At 34.7% G+C, this 18389-nt stretch overlaps 2 pseudogenes; both read left to right on the plus strand.

Annotated features, from left to right (window-relative positions):
• The first annotated feature begins 1610 nt into the window (after nt 1-1610).
• On the plus strand, nt 1611-14185 carry LOC149213848 (kinesin-like protein KIN-12G; annotated as a pseudogene).
• A 348-nt stretch (nt 14186-14533) lies between these two features.
• On the plus strand, nt 14534-17165 carry LOC149213849 (uncharacterized; annotated as a pseudogene).
• The last annotated feature ends 1224 nt before the right edge of the window (nt 17166-18389 follow it).

The following is an 18389-nucleotide window of genomic DNA, read 5'->3' on the forward strand; positions in this document are numbered from 1 at the left end:
AATTCATCAATCCTCCAGCAAGATAACATAATTCTGGGTGGGGATCTAAATTTTTCTATAGGGTATGCGGAGTCATGGGGTCAACAAGCTTAGGTGGATACACTGTCAGTATTCTTTGAGAACCTTTTGGAGGACCACAATCTAATAGACATCCCCTCAGCCAAAATCCAGCCCACATGGAGGAATAACAGAACTAGTGAGGCTAGTCTGGCCAGGAGGCTCGACAGATTCCTCATTAAAGAATCTCTGGTCAATAGGGGTACCCGTATCAGACAATAGGTTGGATTGGGAGGCCTATCTGATCACAGGCCTATCTACCTAGAACTACAGGATGTCATTGATAAGCCAAAGTCTCCCTTTAAATTTAACTCTACATGGTTAAGGGATGTTGATTATATGAGGATGGTGGCTGATTTTTGGAAGGCTCACCCACTTGGTACTGAGGGGAACATAGCGGAGGGCTTCGCCCATAATATGAAGGAGTTGAAATCCCTCTCCAAAGCATGGGCTCATAGGAAAAGGGAACAGGAAGAGCATCTACTCAGAACAGTAGAGGAGGAAATCTTCACCTTCGAGGAGGGCACCAGAGGAATTATTGACTCCCAAGAACAAAAGGATAAAATTGCCTCTCTAATGCATAGGAGGACTCAAATCCTGAAGGACAGAGAAGAGAGCTAGAGGCTATGGATCTTGGCAATCTGGCTCAAGGAAGGGGATGATAATACCAAATTCTACCATAAATATGCTAACGAGAGGAAGGTGATCAATACAATATGGGAGCTTAAAAACGAACAAGGACAATCTATGCAATCCTTTCGCGAATTGGTAGCTATGGCAAACACACATTTCAAAGATATATACAAGGATCCTCCTATTGCTACTCTAGCTGAAGTGATGTGTACTACCCAGTTTTTCCCTAGATTCATAGACCAAGAGGCAGAATAAGAACTCACAAGAGAACTCTCCCTAGATGAGCTCAAAGCAACCCTAAAGTGGCTGAAGAAGGATAAGAGCCCGGGGTCGGATGGATGGACAGTGGATTTTACATTTCCTTTTTTGACATTCTAGGGGCAGATCTGTTAAGACTCATAGAAGACTGCTGAAGACGTGTGAGGATGTCGGAAGGCCTGAACTCCAAATTCATAGCTCTCATCCCTAAAGTTGATAAACCCTCCACTTTCGATGATTTTAGGCCCATATCCTTATGTAACTGTATCTACAAGATCATTGCTAAAATCATCGCCAATTGCCGAAGGCCTGTCCTGTCCTCGCACATTTCCCCTGAACAGTTTGCCTTCCTACAGAACAGACAGATACACGAGGTGGTAGGCACTGCTCAGGAACTCCTTCACTCTGTACAGATCAAAAAATTAAAAGGTATGATTTTGAAAATAGACCTATCCAAAGCTTTTGATAGAGTTAGCTAGCTATACATCCAAATCTTGTTAACTCATTTGGGCTTTCCCTATACCTTCATCAAGTGGATCATGTGTTGTATTACCAATGTTTCTTATAGTGTACTCATCAATGGCTCGGCATCCTCCTTTTTCCATGCGGAACGAGGGCTAAGGCAGGGATGCCCTCTATCCCCTCTTCTATTTCTACTCATAATGGAGGGTCTTAGTAGAATCATTGGAGAGGACCACAGGCAAGGGCGAATCATGGGAATCAAAATTACTGATACTTGCATATTGACCCATTTTCTCTTTGTTGATGATGTCCTCATATTTCTTAATGGAGGTATAGGTGATCTCACATCTCTCCATAATGCATTTGGTACATTCCAAAAGGCCACGGGAATGGTGTTGAATGAAGCAAAATCCACTATCACAGTCACAGGATGCTCCCAATATGAAATCCAATATGCGCTCAGGAGATTCGCCTTCACTATTCTGCCACTTGAGGAAGGATTGAGGTACCTTGGCTATCGATTAAAGCCACACGGGTACAAAATAGCCGATTGGACATGGCTAATCACCAAGGTAGAAAAATGACTGAACATATGGTACCACAAATACTTGTCCAGAGTAGGTAGGCTAGTTCTAATCAAGGCCATCTTGGAAGTAACGCCTATATACTGGATGACGCTGGCCTGGATTCCTAGATGAATTTTGGCTCGATTACAAAAAATTTGTTGTCGGTTCTTATGGAAGGGGAAACAACCCGAGAGACTCTTCGCTTGGGCCAGATGAGAATCTCTTGCACTTTCCAAGCGGTGGGGAGGCTATGCGATCAAGAGATTGGATGTCTTCTCCAAAGCCTTGGCAGCGAAATTAGGTTGGCAATTGCTCAATAATCACAGCTTATGGACGAAGGTGGTTGTCTCTAAATATATAACCCCTTCCAACCCTCTTGAATAGATTAGACAAGCATAAAGGACTATAGTTAACATATCTGTCATATAGAAGGTTGTTATAAATTCCATGGCCTTATACGAAATGAACTAACATGGAGAATCCGGTTTGGAACTTAGGTAAGCATAGGGGAAGACCCTTGGGTTGGTTGTGGCAATGCACATAGGTTGTCTGCGAAGTTGAAATCACATCTTATTGAACAAGGCATCACACACATCTGCCACATTACCGACAATGCTCATACCACTTTGACTCAATAGGCCTGGAAAATATGACCCTTACTAAACATCCCTTTGTGCTGGCATCAGGAGTGGCGAGACTACCTAAATGCTTTAACCGAGGCCCACATCAGAATCACAGAAGGGGATGACGAACTTATATGGGCTTCTACCAAACACGGCTCATATGCACCAAAGATAGGATATCTGGTGTTGATGGAACCCTTTAAGCCACAAGTCACTGAGCCTTGGTGGAACCTTATGTGGAAGTTAAAGGCGGCCCCTAGAACGAGGCTTCTTATGTGGTCTATACAACATAACAAAATCCTGACTGGTGCAAACTTGATGAAGCGTTCTTACTTAGGTCCTTTCTGGTGCTACCTCTATAAGAATTGCAGCGAAGACTCCGACCACCTCTTTCTAAAGTGCCCCATCACACAAGAGCTATGGAACAGCCTACTTACATCACTCCCCTTAACATGTCGGTGGCACGACAACAATATAAAAGACGCTTGGAACAACTGGTGGAAGGAAGCCACTGTCGAGGAGAGGAATATACTTCTACTCACCTGTTGGGCCATATGGATAGCCAAGAATCGAATTATTTTTCAACAGAAGGAACCATACTGGCCCTCTATTTTGTCTAGAATTTTAGCTGATTATCACTCTATCCCAGACGAATGCACACAACAGTGTCACAAGATCATCAAGTTGGAAAACATCAATACCTCCATGCCATGGGCTTACTTCGATGGGTCGACACAGGAGATAGGATGTGGTGGGGGGAGCCATATTACACTTATCAAAAACCCATTCCTTCAAAATTCAAATGGGTTTGGGTAGAGGAACCAATAACTATGCTGAGCTTTTAGCTGCCAAATACCTCATACATTTTGCCTTGAACAAATAGTGATTGAATCTACAACTCTTTGGTGACTCAAAAATAGTATGCAACTAGATAAACAAAAAATCTCATTGCAATGCATACTCATTAAGGAATATATTGGATGATACTCACAGACTCATCTCAACTTTTGACTCTTTTACTTGTCAACACATTTACAAGGAGCGCAACTCAGCTGTCGACCACCTATCCAAGGAAGCAGCGCTCAGGGATGATGATACTTGGATGATACAAGAGGACAAGGATGGTGTTACCTATCAGCACTATCATAGGTCGTTCATAGATCCAGAAGCATAACTGAAGACTCAATATGAGTTAGAAAAAATTTATTTTGATCATATGTAAATATTTATATATACTTTCACTTGTTTATCACAGAACTATGTCTCCCTGTGAAGAGATCAAAATGTTTTATTTTGCTTTTTGATCAGCTTGCTCCCTGCATGGAGTACTACAACACTACTTTTACCTTTTTGGACAGGCTATGCCTTACCATATGCATATGCTCAGCATCTACAAAATGTAATTTTCTCTTTTAATAAAGAAAATTACGACTTTTTCCATGGGAAAAAAAATAAAAATATTTCAAATTTACTAATTAATTATAAATTGATCTTTTAACATTCTTCTTTGAATACCAATATTCATAAGATGTTTCCTTTACATTTTAAAACCTTTTAAAATGTCAATAATCAATATTGTGATGTCTAAACATCTTAATATTTGAGGTTCCTCCATGGCTTCCATGAAATTATTTCCTTACACTTTCAAGGCAATATAGGTTGTGTATTTTAAATTCTAGCGAGTGATGGGTAGAATAAAAAAAAAAGGATAAAAATTAATTTTTTTGCTATACTTCAATGGTAATGTAGAGTATTTTTTAAAATATATTATATTATTATTATTATTATTATTATTATTTTACATCTTATCATTATAGGAAATGTATAAATAATTTTTTGCTATATTTTAATGGAAATATAAAATATTTTTAAAAGTAAATGTTATTTTTATATTTTCACTAATTTTTTTGTGGATTGATTTTCTAGAACCTTGAATAAGCTAAGAGGATTTGGTATTTAATTGTTGCCTTTCTAAAACTTATAAACACTTTATAATTCAAGATATTCATATATATATATTGAATTAAACTAATGATAAAAACATGTGGTTTCCTCTTTTAAGGTTATCTATTTAAAATTAGACGGGATTTGTAAGTTGTAGGCACTAACTATATTTATACTACTTGAGAATAATACCATGGGAGGACCATGTGTTATAGCTATCTAGGGAAATATATAGTAAATGGGGGACATTATTCCATATCCCCTTCTACAAATTATGACCACATTATGCACGGGAATTTTATGTAGTGTCATAGTGAGGTCCCCCTTTGTAATATTTATGAAGCAATGACGCATAATTTTTTTCTCCACACTCTCGCACATGTGAATTGATATATATAAGAAGGAATAAAGGATGGTCGATAAATATGGTTTCAAGTTTTGAGATATAGATTTGTTCTAGACTCTTCTATGGTTTTTATGCTTTTCTCATTTAGATCATTCATTTGGTTGGTAACATCTTGGAGCCTTGGAATTTTTCAACCTATATGTTAAACTCACCTCAAGTTGTCTTTGTTTATTTCTATGTCAATGTGATATAGTCTTACCTGGTTTCACATCCATTTCATTTAATGGAATCACTTGTATATGACATGTATGTCATCCATATACACATCATATCTCTTTCCAAACATCAATGGTTTCTTATAAAGAAACAAACCATTCAACAAACAAGAACCAACAACCACTATTACATCAATGGTTGTATAACATATTTGAATATCCAAGATTTCTATACACATCATATCAGGCATAAGATGATATAATGTCATAGTGTAATAGGGAAGTGAAGAAGGGCATGCGTATTTTGATCCATACATAGTCATCGATTGGCTTAAGGTTAGCTTAATCTATAATCCATGAATCTTCTTGAACTTTAAACCCTAATAGGAAAATGCTAGGGGACTTCACTGAAACATAGTCACTCCATTTATGAATAGTCTTTATGTTATGTCAAAGCTTCATTTCATGGTTTGGTAGGTCTTTAATAGATAACACTCGACTTTGATACAAGGAAGGTACTTGAGAGGTGAGACTCTCTCTGTGAATTACACATGGAATTCTGATTTTTTTTCTCCGAGGAAATATCAAGGTAGATCCACCCAAAGGGATCACATCCCGTTGAATTATTACCAAATCCCAACCTTGAGAGTGTCGAGGATAATTTTCCCTATGACCTCTCACTAGCGAGGTGTTTTCACTAGTACAAAATGGCTAATGAGTTACTAAAATTTGCATATAAAGGACCATTTTTCAGTTGGTGACCAATAGTAGCTAATTTACAGTATCTTATAACGCAACAAACTTTTAGTCATTTTTAGCTTAGTTATTAATTTGTTGTCTCAATTTCATCGTCTAGTAGTATATTTAATCATAATTTTTTTCATTATTTTAGCCATTAATTGCCACAAATAATGACAAATATACAACAAAATATATTATTATATGATCTCTTGGGAAAACCGGCTAATGACCAAAGAAATATGACCAAAATGTTGGTCGTGTTATAAGATATTGTAAATTAGCTACCAATAGTCATATATATGCAAATTTTAGTCATCGTTTGAAACCAATTACTGACCAAAGAAATATGACTAAATTTTGGTAGTGTTATAAGATACTGTGAATTAGCTACTAATAATCATATATATGCAAAATTTAGTCGTCATTTGTAATCACAAATTTACCATTTGCAGTAATCGTTTATCTGTTTTTGGTAGTTTCATATTCATTATATAAATGACTAATTTAATAATTTATATTCATTTCATTTACTTTCATTAATAATCATTATAAACAACTAATTTAGTCGTATTCATTTTGTTCATGTTCAACATTAGTCAATATAAAATATTAATTTAGTAGTTTTAGATTGATTTTATGTGTTCATTATTAATCAACATAAATTAATTAGTATGATTTTGCAACTAAATTAAAAAAAATTCATACAATGTCCATGTTTATCTAATATAAAAATGCAAAGTTACATATGTTAATTACCATACTAAACAATATCAAGTGCAACAGTAAATAATTTTAACCACATAAATTATATTATATGAAATGTCAAGTATTACAATACGAGTTTCCAACTTAATATTGGTTGGACTAAAATTTACACTTAAAATATTGTCTCATTACTTCAAAACATTATCATTATGTTTCCAAGGCATTGCAGGTGAATTCACCAACTCCTGAAGACTTGACCATCAGTCTCTATGTGTATGTCTTATGTGTTATATTGGCTCTAAGGGTATCACTAGACCGATTCTCTTCTCTCTCTCTCTCTCTCTCTTTGTGTTCTTCGCTCCATTGTTATTTCTCTCCTCTTTCTTCAATTCTTACTTCTTACCATCAATATTGAGTTCTTTTTCTAAAAGCAAAAGAAGATACAGTGTAGAGTGTAAGCCATGAAAGATAACAAACACTAGAATATAAACTAAAATAGACTATAAACGAATAATAAAACATATACCTCAACATTTGGAATGTCAAAGCCATTTTTCCCCATAAAAGAAAGAAAGTTGAACAAGTTTTCTTCAACTGGGCGATAGTGGCCACTATGTGGCCAGATGACCTATGTGGCCAGATGAATTGTATAAACAAAGCAAATAAATTGTCACCATAGAAAATAACACCTTAGTAACTCAATATTCAACCTTCAGGGAAAGCTTAGGCACAATCATGTCAACCAAGTTATATGCTAAAAAAGTCAAGTTGTAGATAACTTGTGAAAACAAATAATCTAAGATATAAAGTCTAATCTGTGTCATTTTATTTGCAAAAACATTTCATTCTATAATGCATGAACTTGGTCAAGTATATAAACAACATGTGCTCAAATAACAACATGAAACTAAACTTTTCTAATAGTCATGAAAATCTTTTAACACAAAACAACTCAAATGATTTTCAATTTTATAGTCAAAAGACAAAAAAATAAAAAGAAATGTTCAAAATATAATCAAACAATAAAGAGAAGATATCATGGAATGGATATTGCAATTATAAAAAAAAAAATTTACCTGTCCACCGTTGTCTTGTCTGACATTCCTAAAACATTTGCTTGCCCAAAATAACCAATGAGGTAAGAGAATCAAAACATTAAAAACCATAGGAATCCCTACTATAAACATTTCCAAAGTCAATGGCTCAAGTGATTGAAGGATCTGCAAGAACAAATGAATCGTATCCAAGTCATGCTTTACATTGTATCCCCATCCTTTTTCCAATCACATTTCCTATAACCTACCCATACCAGAGTCAAGTAACAATCAAACGAAGGCATTCACATTTGTTTTTATCTTTTATATCTATAAACTTTGAATCTAAAATTCTTTTAACAAAAAACAACTATAATACTAATATTATCTTCAAGTTTTGGATGTTGTTTAAATGGATATGATACCAAGTATGTTCAATTTTATAGTTAAAAGACAAAATTAAATCAAATTAAAAGTTAAAAATACAATCAAACAATAAAGATAATATAACATGGAATGGGCATTGTAATTATAAAAAGTTTGTTTACCTATCCACCAGTGTCTGGCATTCCTAAAATTGCTTGCCCAAAATAACCACGAGGTGAAATAATCACAAAAATTAAAAACAGAGAAATCCTTCCTAGAAACATTTCCAAAGTTGATGTTCAAGCGCCTAAAGGATTTACATCAACAAATGAATCATATCCAAGATATTCTCTACATTGTCTCCCCATCCTTTTTCCAATCCCATTTCTTGTAATCCGCCCACAACAGAGTACGGTAACATTCAAATGAAATATTTTATATTTTTGTAGAAAAAAATGGATATTTGTCAAGCATGTTAATTACATGGTACATATATTCATAAATCTTTGTAGATAATAACATTGAAATATTTTGTATTTTTGTAAAAAGAAATTGGGGATTTGTCAAGTAGGCTAATTGCAGGGTACAAAAATTGTTTCTGCAAATGTATCCATAAATACAGTGGATCTTAGTCATAAATATTTGCAGAAGATTTGTCAAGAAGGAAACATGTACGGCTTTGGAGTCCTAGTTGTGTGAACGCTTGACATATTTGATGCAGATTCAATTTTTTTCTTCTTTATTTGAGCTTTGAAGGCCCTTCATTTGGTGAGCCTATAATAAGAGTACCTCTATTACCATAACCCTTACAGGAAGTTGGTATCTGGTTGCTTCCATTCTTGCAAATTGCTACAGATGAAAAACACAAAGGTCATACCCACAGTATAAATTTATAGACTTTGACTGTTAACACAACCATTGTGAATGTTAAAGGGACTTTTACTGCTTGGATCATTTGGAGGGCCTTGAAGGTTGCCTAGAAGATTGAACTGGAAATGCCAAGGCTTTGAATTTGGTTTATTTTGAATGATCACTCTTTATGGTTTCCTCATCCTACTTTATGAAATAAAATTCAAGACGTCATGGTTCTTGGTCCTTTCATTTTTCAAAAGGGGCATTCACAATATCAAATACATTTTTGATGCTCAACATGCCCAACCCTAAACTGAAAATAATTACAACCAGCATAGATCCATCTTAAATATGAATCTAACATGAGCCAAGAGGGATCCAATTTATTCACGTGCAAATTTTTTTATGATCTAACATTATTTAAATGTTTTGTATAGTTATTTAATATTTTATTTTGGCCGACATGAACAAAATTTCAACTTTTATGATGGAAAGACATCCTTACACATCATACTAGGATGTAGAATGAGCCTCTCAACTCGATAATTTGAAGCATGAATCAAAAAATTAATTACATATACACAAGTGAACTTGCTAAATAATAATAACATTCAAAAGGACATTAATATATTATGGGAAGGGAATACTAGTGCTTTTGGGAAAAGTATTTTGAATGGGAAAATTAATTACATATACACATAATTGAACTTGCTAAATAATAATAAAATTCAAAAGGACATTAATATATTATGGGAAGGGAATGCTAGTGTTTTTGGGAAAACTATTTTATGGAAGGATGTAACTTAACATTTAAGCTTAACACACAACTATAGTGTTATAGTAATCTGAGACATGAATGGGAAAATTAAATATACATACAGAGAATTGAAGTTGAACCTGCTAAATAACATTCAGATGAAGAAAGACCTTAATAAATTAAAGAAGAAAGGTATTAATAAAATTTAATAAATTGTAGAAAGGGAATACTTGTGTTTATGTGAAAGTAATTCCCCAACTTACCGTAACAAAAGATGTAACTTAAATCTTTAAGCTTAAGCTTAACACATAAATATAGTGTTATAATAATCTGACGCTTAAGCTTAACACACATATATAGTGTTATCTTGAGGCACGAATAGACAAATTAAATACACATACACCGAATTGAACCTGCTAAATTATAAAAACATTTAGAAGAAAAATTACCTTAATAAATTCTAGAAAGGGAGTATTGCTAAATATTCACAACATTCAGAAGAACATTCATCTTAATAAATTCCAAGGAGGGAGTACTTTGGTTTTGGAAAAGTTAAATATTCTTTTTAGTCACTTTTAAACCGAGATTATGAATTCACAAGGTAAAGCTTTAAAGTTTGGCTTTAAATTGTCATGTTATACAATCCAGATTGGTGTGCTTCCCCTCTACATGCACAATGTTATGAATGAATGGGATAGGTTTGCTTTTACTTTAATGATCAACCTAACTATCTACTGGGTTGAAGAAATTCTATTGTTGTATACCTCATAGTGTTATTTCAAAATGACACTATAATAATTGTCACTCTGGAAATTAACAAACATTGAAAAAAATTATATTGTTGTAATACTTCAGCGTTCTATCAAAATGGAAATATAATCATTGCCACTTTGGAAATTAGCAAACATAAGCTTTCAATAACTAGACAGTTCAGATGGTAGTGATTCTTTATAACTTTTTTGGTTTTTCTTAAAACTAGGGTAGTTCCGATGCTTAGATTAGGAATATTTTTACCAAATTTTCTTAGTACTAGCATAGATCCTTCTTAAATACGGATCTAACATGAGACGAGAGGGATCCAATCCAATTACACACCATAATGCGTTGTAGAATGAGCCTCTCATCTCAATGAAGTGTATCCAACTTATAACAGAAAAATCCTTTAGCTAAGTAGTTGTGAGTGGAGGATCTTTATTTCACTAAAGTCACTTAGTACTCGCACTTGATCCCAAGCAGATGGAACAGTCCACTTGGCCCACAAGGGACAAAGATGTCTTTGGGGACTTTGAACCTTGGATGAATAACAACATCCTTGCTTAACTGTCTAACCAAAACCCCAATGACAATGATATGGTATATGCTATCAACCACTGTTAATCAGGTTTTCTATAAATGCTAGGTTAATTGGCATATTTATCTTCTGGAAAGTTATTTCATATGGAAAGTAGTTTCCTTACTCCTTAAAACTGTGTTGCAAGGTTCTCTGCCACTGCAAAAATTAGAAGGTCAAAAAAAGTAAATGTCACTATAAGGCCTGAAAGAGAGGAATTGAGAAGACAGGGCATAAAATTAAGCGATTGAAAAGAGAAGGATTATAGAGACTTCATGAACCATGAAGCAAGACTTTAAAAGAAGAAGTTAAATGGTGATCTTCTTTAGATATTGGACTGTCAAGTTGCACAATCTACAATTAAAACACTTTCATTACTAACTACTGCTTCCACTTGTTGAATAGTTTAGTACATAAGTTTCATTACATAAGTAACTTCATGTAAAACTTGTATTATAGTGTTTGTAGGGTACCTCTACTCCATATAAAATCTTGTTTCCAATCCAATAACACAATTTTTAGAACATGGAGTAATGGAAATATAAGAGAGACGGGGATTGCATCAAGTGTTTTGGTTACAAATTTCTGTATCATTAACATAATGAAGAGTTCAAATAAGAAACTTGAGCAGCAGTAAATATCAACAACATTTACCTTTGGAATGTTAGGTACATCCATTAAAATGTTTGAAAAGATTTGTAAAACTGCAGGAAAGACTACTGCAGGGAGTGGCCAACAAGAAATTTGCAACAACTAATATGAACCATGCTAGTAGTCGCTCGCATAGTGTATTTACTTGTATAATTGAAAGCAAGTGGGAGTCAGTTGGTGACTCATCATAGATTTGGATGCCTAAATTTAGTTGATCTGGCAGGTTCAGAGAGACAAAAGAGTTCAGGTGTTGAAGGTGAGTGCTTGAAAGAGGCCTCAAACATCAACAAATCACTCTCAACTCTCGGGATTGTAATCATGAATCTTGTAAATATTTCCAATGGGAAAGCACAACATGTACCATATCGTGACTCCAAACTTACATTTCTTCTCTAGGATTCTCTTGGTGGAAACTCTAAAACTACTATCATTGCCAATGTCAGCCCTTCTAATTGTTGTACAATGGAGACACTTAGCACTTTAAAATTTCATAGCGAGCAAAGTTTATTCAGAATAATGCATTTGTAAATGAAGATGCTACAGGAGATGTTATAACTTTGAAGATGCAAATTCAACAGTTGAAGGAAGAAGTTAGTCACCTGCTTGGTCAGCTCAAAGGAGTGTTGCCCACTCAAGAAGATGACTATGGAAGCATGGCCCTGCTGAGCTCTCTAGGACCATATGCATGGGATATGAAAGCTCTAGCAAGCCCACTTCTTGGTCATAAGAAGGATCTTCATAAAATATATTTAGAATCTGCACTTGTAGGAGCCTTGAAAAGAGAGGAATATTTAGAAACAACAATGAAGGCAATGGTTGTTGAAAATGAACAACTAAAAATTTTGGTTAAACAATGTGAGGAAGATGCACAATGTGGAAAGATGATGCTCTGTTTTCGAGAAGAAAAAATTAAGAGACTCAAGGTTGTTTCTTCTGACAATATGTCTACAGAAGAACACCTTTTAGAAGAGAAGAATGTGTTAATGGAGGAGCTGCAAATTCTACGGAACTCTCTCAATCACAATCCTGAGATGACGAGGTTTGTAATGGAAAATATAAGGTTGATGGAACAACTGAGAAGGTACCAAAAATATTATGAGGGTGGAGATCTAGAGAAAATGTTGGAACAAATAGTGGTATTACGAGATCAGTTGCTCGAAGCTTTGGACTAGAAGCTTATGCATGAGAAGGGCCTGAACCTTGTGAATAAGAAGGAATCATTGAGAGCAGAGATTTCTGCCATTAATGAGGAGAATGAATTGCTTCGTCGACAAGTTGGTCTGTACATGAGGGAAGCAGAAGTTCTTCGTAATAACTTGTGATTTTGCCTAGAAGCCAAAGAAAAGTTGGAAAAGTGTGTTGATGATTTGATGATCCATTTTGATAAGATGAAGGTTTTGGATGTTGATGGAGCAGTATAGTTGAACTCTGCAATGCATGCTCCAGAGTTGAAAGAGGAGACATCATTTAGAGATGGTTTATCAGTGGAAAGGGAGCTTAAATATTTAGTTGAAGAAATTAGTGCAGTCAGTCAACGTGAAGGAGAAGCTCAAGGAACTGCCATTTTTCTGGCTAGGGAAGTTGATGATTTACACAAAAAAATAAAGGAGTCAGTAGATAATGAAAGATTGATTATCATGTATGAGAAATCCATGCAAGAAATGGATGAAATAAGGAAAGCTAAGGAAGATGCATATGAAATGAATGAAAAATCCCAAGAACTAGTTCATTTTTTCAGGAATCAAGTTGAGGAACTTGAGAAAGAAATTAAAGAAAGGAATCATAAATTTTTAAGCAAGGGGGACATTGATGTAAAGGATGATTTCCCAAATATTTGGCCAAATGGAACAAGCACTATGAATGCTGAAGTAGAACATATAGTTCTTCATCTTCGAAAAGAGATTGTGGAACCTCTAGTGAAATTGTAGGATACATCAAAAGAGAATGAAAGATGGCTAGATCTCTATGAAAAAGCAATGCGATAAAGATATGATCCAAGAAGAATGTGGTGTAATTTTGGAAGCAAGCGCATTTGTGGAGAGCATGTGCCAGACATGGAGGATGGAACGGGGGTAAATGCAAGAGGTCGTGAAACCTTAATTCAAGGGCATGAAGAAGAAATTCAAGGCAGTGTTGAAACTACATTATTGCAGGAACATGCTAGTATCAACGGGGATGGAAAAGAAAAACTGGAGGTGATCCATATGAGAATGGAGGTTGAGGAGTGTCAAATGAAATTAAAGGAGATAATTGAAGAGAATGAAAGATTAATTGACATGTATGAGAAGGAAATGCAAGAAAAGGATGACATTAGGAAACTATGGCAAGACATTGTACAAAATAGGGCTTCCACTAAATTAAATGCAACTATAAGGGGCATTATAGAATCTCAAGAATTGAGAAATGAGACTGAACAACTAGAAATGGGGATTGTGCCTGAAAAGGCTTCCGATGAACTGAGGATAGAGTTGGAAGATGGTAAAATATATCTAAAATTTGGCATGAAAGATGATGGACATCAAGAGGAGAGAAGAGGAGCACTAGGAGCACCAAATAATGGAAATATGCCACAAACAAAATTTGTGTTTGCATCCTATGATGTTAAATCAGAGCATCCAGAGCATAAATTAGAATTGTGGCAATAGGAAATGATTGATGAGATTCAAAATCTTCAAACAAAGCTTAGGAGGATGTCTCAAGAGAATGGAAAATTAGTTAAGATGCATGAGAAAGCTATATTTGAGAGAAATGTATTAGTGAAGTTGTTGCACAAGGCAACAAATACTCTAAAGCATGCTGAGAATATAGATCTTTTGAAAGGAGATAGATGCCATAACATTTCCAGAAGTCTTCATATTGTATCGAGGAGCCCCCTTTTTTCTTCTATCACAAAAGAAACTGAAGGTCTTGAGGAAATGAAGCAACAAGGAGAAGAAAAGGATATTCAGATTTCTTAAAGTCTTCATGGAATATTTTTAGAAAAGGGAGGTAGAATGGGTGTTCAAGAGCAGTTTGACTGTGGGAAAAACATGGATGACAATTTAGACTCTGATAGAATCTTTAGCTTGTTGACAAAAGAGGTAGATGAACTCCAATTGAAAATGAAGGAAATAGCAGATGAATATGAGAAACTACTAGTAATGTATGAGGAAACTGCAAATGATAATGATAAGATAAGGAAAATATTGTAGAAAACTAGTCAAGAACTGGAAAATTCCACACAAGAGAGGACACTTTTCTCTAGGGAGATAGAGGATCTCAAGTCCAAGCTAAAGAACCTGATAGACAGTAATGAAGATATGGTCAAGGGGAATGAGAAAGTTATTCAACAAGTGGATGAATTAAAAATAATAAAGGACTCATCAAATAATGTTGACGTTCATTTGTAATAAACCAAGCTGATGAACGTCAGTGATTAACAACTAAAAAAGAGTCATGAAAAGATGTGGGGAACTCAAGGGAAGCAATCATAGTGGCAGTTTCTGCAGCAAATATAGGGAATTTTGATGCACTTGTTCCTAACTTTCATGCATGGATTGGAGAGAAGCTTAAAGCCTTGAAATAATATGAACATCAGGTGCAAAAATTGTTTGAAGAGATGGATGTCAAGCTTGGAAAATGTGGAATATAAATGGATAACCTTGAAATTATTAGAAATAATTTTGGAATTGATATGGATTTAATTCAGGGATAGGTTACAAAACTTCCCTTTAGCATTACAATAAATGAGAAAAAGCTTTAGGCTATGCAGTTAGAGCATGAACATCTAGAAATGAGACTTCAAGAATCTGAACACAGTAAAGAAGATTTAAGTCATCTCTCAAGTGATGAAAGATGCAAATGGGATGAAAATGGTTCTAAACTGTCGGGGGATAAAGATCTAATTGTCAATCAGGAGAAAATTCTTCAACAGGAAATAACTTTGGCAAGATAGAAGCTGGATTTTGCACAAGAGAGGATAACAAAGATTACTTAAGTAGTTGACAGCTTGGGCTTGATAGAGATATCTCACAATGAGATGGAGTTTTTTAGAAAGGAATCACAGTCTTTGAAATAAGAAATTGCTCATAAAAAACAAAAGATTGACAAAATGCAAAAATGTGCCAATCAAATGCAGGCAAAGAAAGTTCGGGTCTATAACAAATTTAGTGCTCTTGAGATACTCATTAGAGGAGATTTTGGCCTAAAAGTTCCCATGAAAATTTCACTTAATTTCCATATCACAGTATGTAAACCAATCAAAATCATTTAAATTTAAAAATAGGTGCATGTAAATATTTTAGAGGGAAAAGAAGAATAAGTCATTTTTTTAATTGTATTTTTGGCTTATCTCCTTATAGGTTTACTCAAATTTCAAGTGTAGACACTCATTGGATAAGGAAATAAATCCCGCATCCAACGAGCCCCATCATGCATACTTTTGAGATGACCCACATTGATAAAAAAAGAAGATACATTTAAAAAGTGTGTTCAACACATTTTTAAATGTATCTTCTTTTTTTGTCAATGTGATTCTTTTTAAAAGTATGAATTATGGGTACTCGTTCGATGAAAATTTTAATTATGCATCCAACGAGTGTCTACACTTCAAATTTAAGTAAACCTATAAGGAGGTAAGCCAAAAATACAATTAAAAAAAGTCGTTTTCTTCTTTCCCCTCCAAAATTTATAATTCTTATTTTATTATTTTTCCTTAGGAGGCCACTTCTAGGCTGAAATTTCCTCTAATGGTTGTCTGATTTTTCTGCATTTGAAGAGTACTGGAAATCTTGGGAATCAAGGGAAAATGCAAAAGTAGAAACATTTGGATATCTTGTGAGGGAAAATATGGAGGAAATGTCTCTACTGCAAGTTGATAAGAAGGCCCTAGAAACTACGTTAAAGTAGACTATGGAGATTGAGGCAATAACACAAGCTGAGGTATGTGATTTGACAAAGAAGGTCCAACTTATTGAGTAGCTGAGAATTGATGCTGAGAAGATAGTGGTAGGCCAGTTAGAAAAGCAGGTTCTTTCATCACCAGATTTAAGATCATCTTCAGAACAAGTTTCTACACATTTTTGCAAGGATGCATCCTATTTGAAAGGTGAAGAAGAAAGAAATAAGCTTTCTATTGCCTTGAAAAAATCCTCAGATCAAGTAAAGGATCATAGAGCAAAGATTAAGAAGCTGGAGGCACATTTGAAGCTAACAGAATCTTCAATTCAATAGTTTGAGTCTTAGATAGAGGAAGGCTTTGATGCTTTAAAGGAAGCAGAGCTTTCCTTATAGCGGATTCTCAATGAAAAATAAGCTCTAATTGATTCCCATGAAGAAGCAAGTTGAGAAATGGATGCTTTGATATTAGAGCTTCAATCTCTTGAGTTTGAAGTTAAAAGCAAAGAGGAAGAATTGAAGAGTAACAAGGAGGGTCTTTAAGATCTAATTAGTAGACTAGATGAATTGGAAGGAAGAAATATCCGTGATGATAAAATGAAAGAACAAATTGATCCTGATCGCTGCTCTTTCACTTAACCAGTTCTAAGCAAGCTAATGGATATTCATGCATTTGTTTGGGAATCAAACAATTCATTGGGATCTCTGAAAGTTACACAAAATGAAGCATCCATGAAACTTGATATGTAAATGTTGGATATAATAAATATGTGGTGTAGTACAATATTATTAATGATGCTTTTTTATTTGTATTTTAAATCCCAACCTAGACTGCTTGTGATCATGCTCCTATTGCATACAACTTCAAAAATCAATGAATATAATAAAGTAGAGAAAAAGATTATATTGGCAAGATAATTTCAAGTTTATAAGTTGAAAAGGGGCTGGAACGTTTCAAGGCATGCACAAACTTTACCTCTCTATTTGCAATTATATCAATTCCTTCTCTTAGGACCTTAATATTTGGTCAAAGTGGTAATGCACATCAAAGAACCAATCCATAATTCTACTGAGTACTTATGCTCCTCTAAGGCATGGTCGATTGGTATTTCAAGCAATGATTTAAATGAAATTTGGAGCTTGTGGAGCTAAGGTTTGCCCATGTCTCTACTACATAGTGTACTGTGTAGCTTGGATGAATCATTTTCCATATTCTATAGTCTATATCTGTTCTGACAAAACTCTCCAGAGTGTGTTACTAATGTCCTATGTTTAAGATGCATCGACTCTCATAGAAAATTTGTATATATAGGATCACTCAAGCCATATTGTGTGGTATAAAGTATTTTTAATGCTTGTTATTACTCCCATGGAGACAATTTAGAACATAGAATATTTGAAAATCAAAGCTTTTTTTATGTTTAAAATTTTTTTTAGGAAAGACAAGAAAGGAAATATTCGCACAAAGTTTATGGAAAATAAGGAATAAAAGTTGGTTAAAATTAAACTTAATGTCTACTTTTATAAACTCCATTGTATCCCTTGTAGAACTACTATAAATTAACATAATATTTGTCTATTGTGCAACAAAAAGGTTGTTCCCCTTCCACTATCAACACATAAAGGATCCGTCGTGGGATTTGAACCACAAAGCAGTCGAACTCAAACCGCATTGCAGGAAACTCATAGACCCTAGAAGAAAATATTGTAGGTATCACCATGGAAACCAAAATGGACACGAAGAACAAAGTTGCATACCTCGATCCGACAATGCTGCCACAAGTTTTTAAAGATGTTGAGCCTGAGGTGGATTCGAACCCTGAACACATGGACTTCTCGATCCAAGACAAGCACTCCACGACACAAGCTAGATCACACATGGTTCTAATCAGTTCGAAATGGAAAATCCATTGCAGCCCTCATGGATTTCTTCAAGATTTCCTCCCGCAATATTATCAGTAAAAATGGATGCCC

Source organism: Pinus tabuliformis, chromosome 1_1 (assembly GCF_031772625.1).
Source record: "Pinus tabuliformis cultivar Carrire ecotype Pingquan chromosome 1_1, CPIR1, whole genome shotgun sequence".
NCBI classification, from domain to species: Eukaryota; Viridiplantae; Streptophyta; class Pinopsida; order Pinales; family Pinaceae; genus Pinus; species Pinus tabuliformis.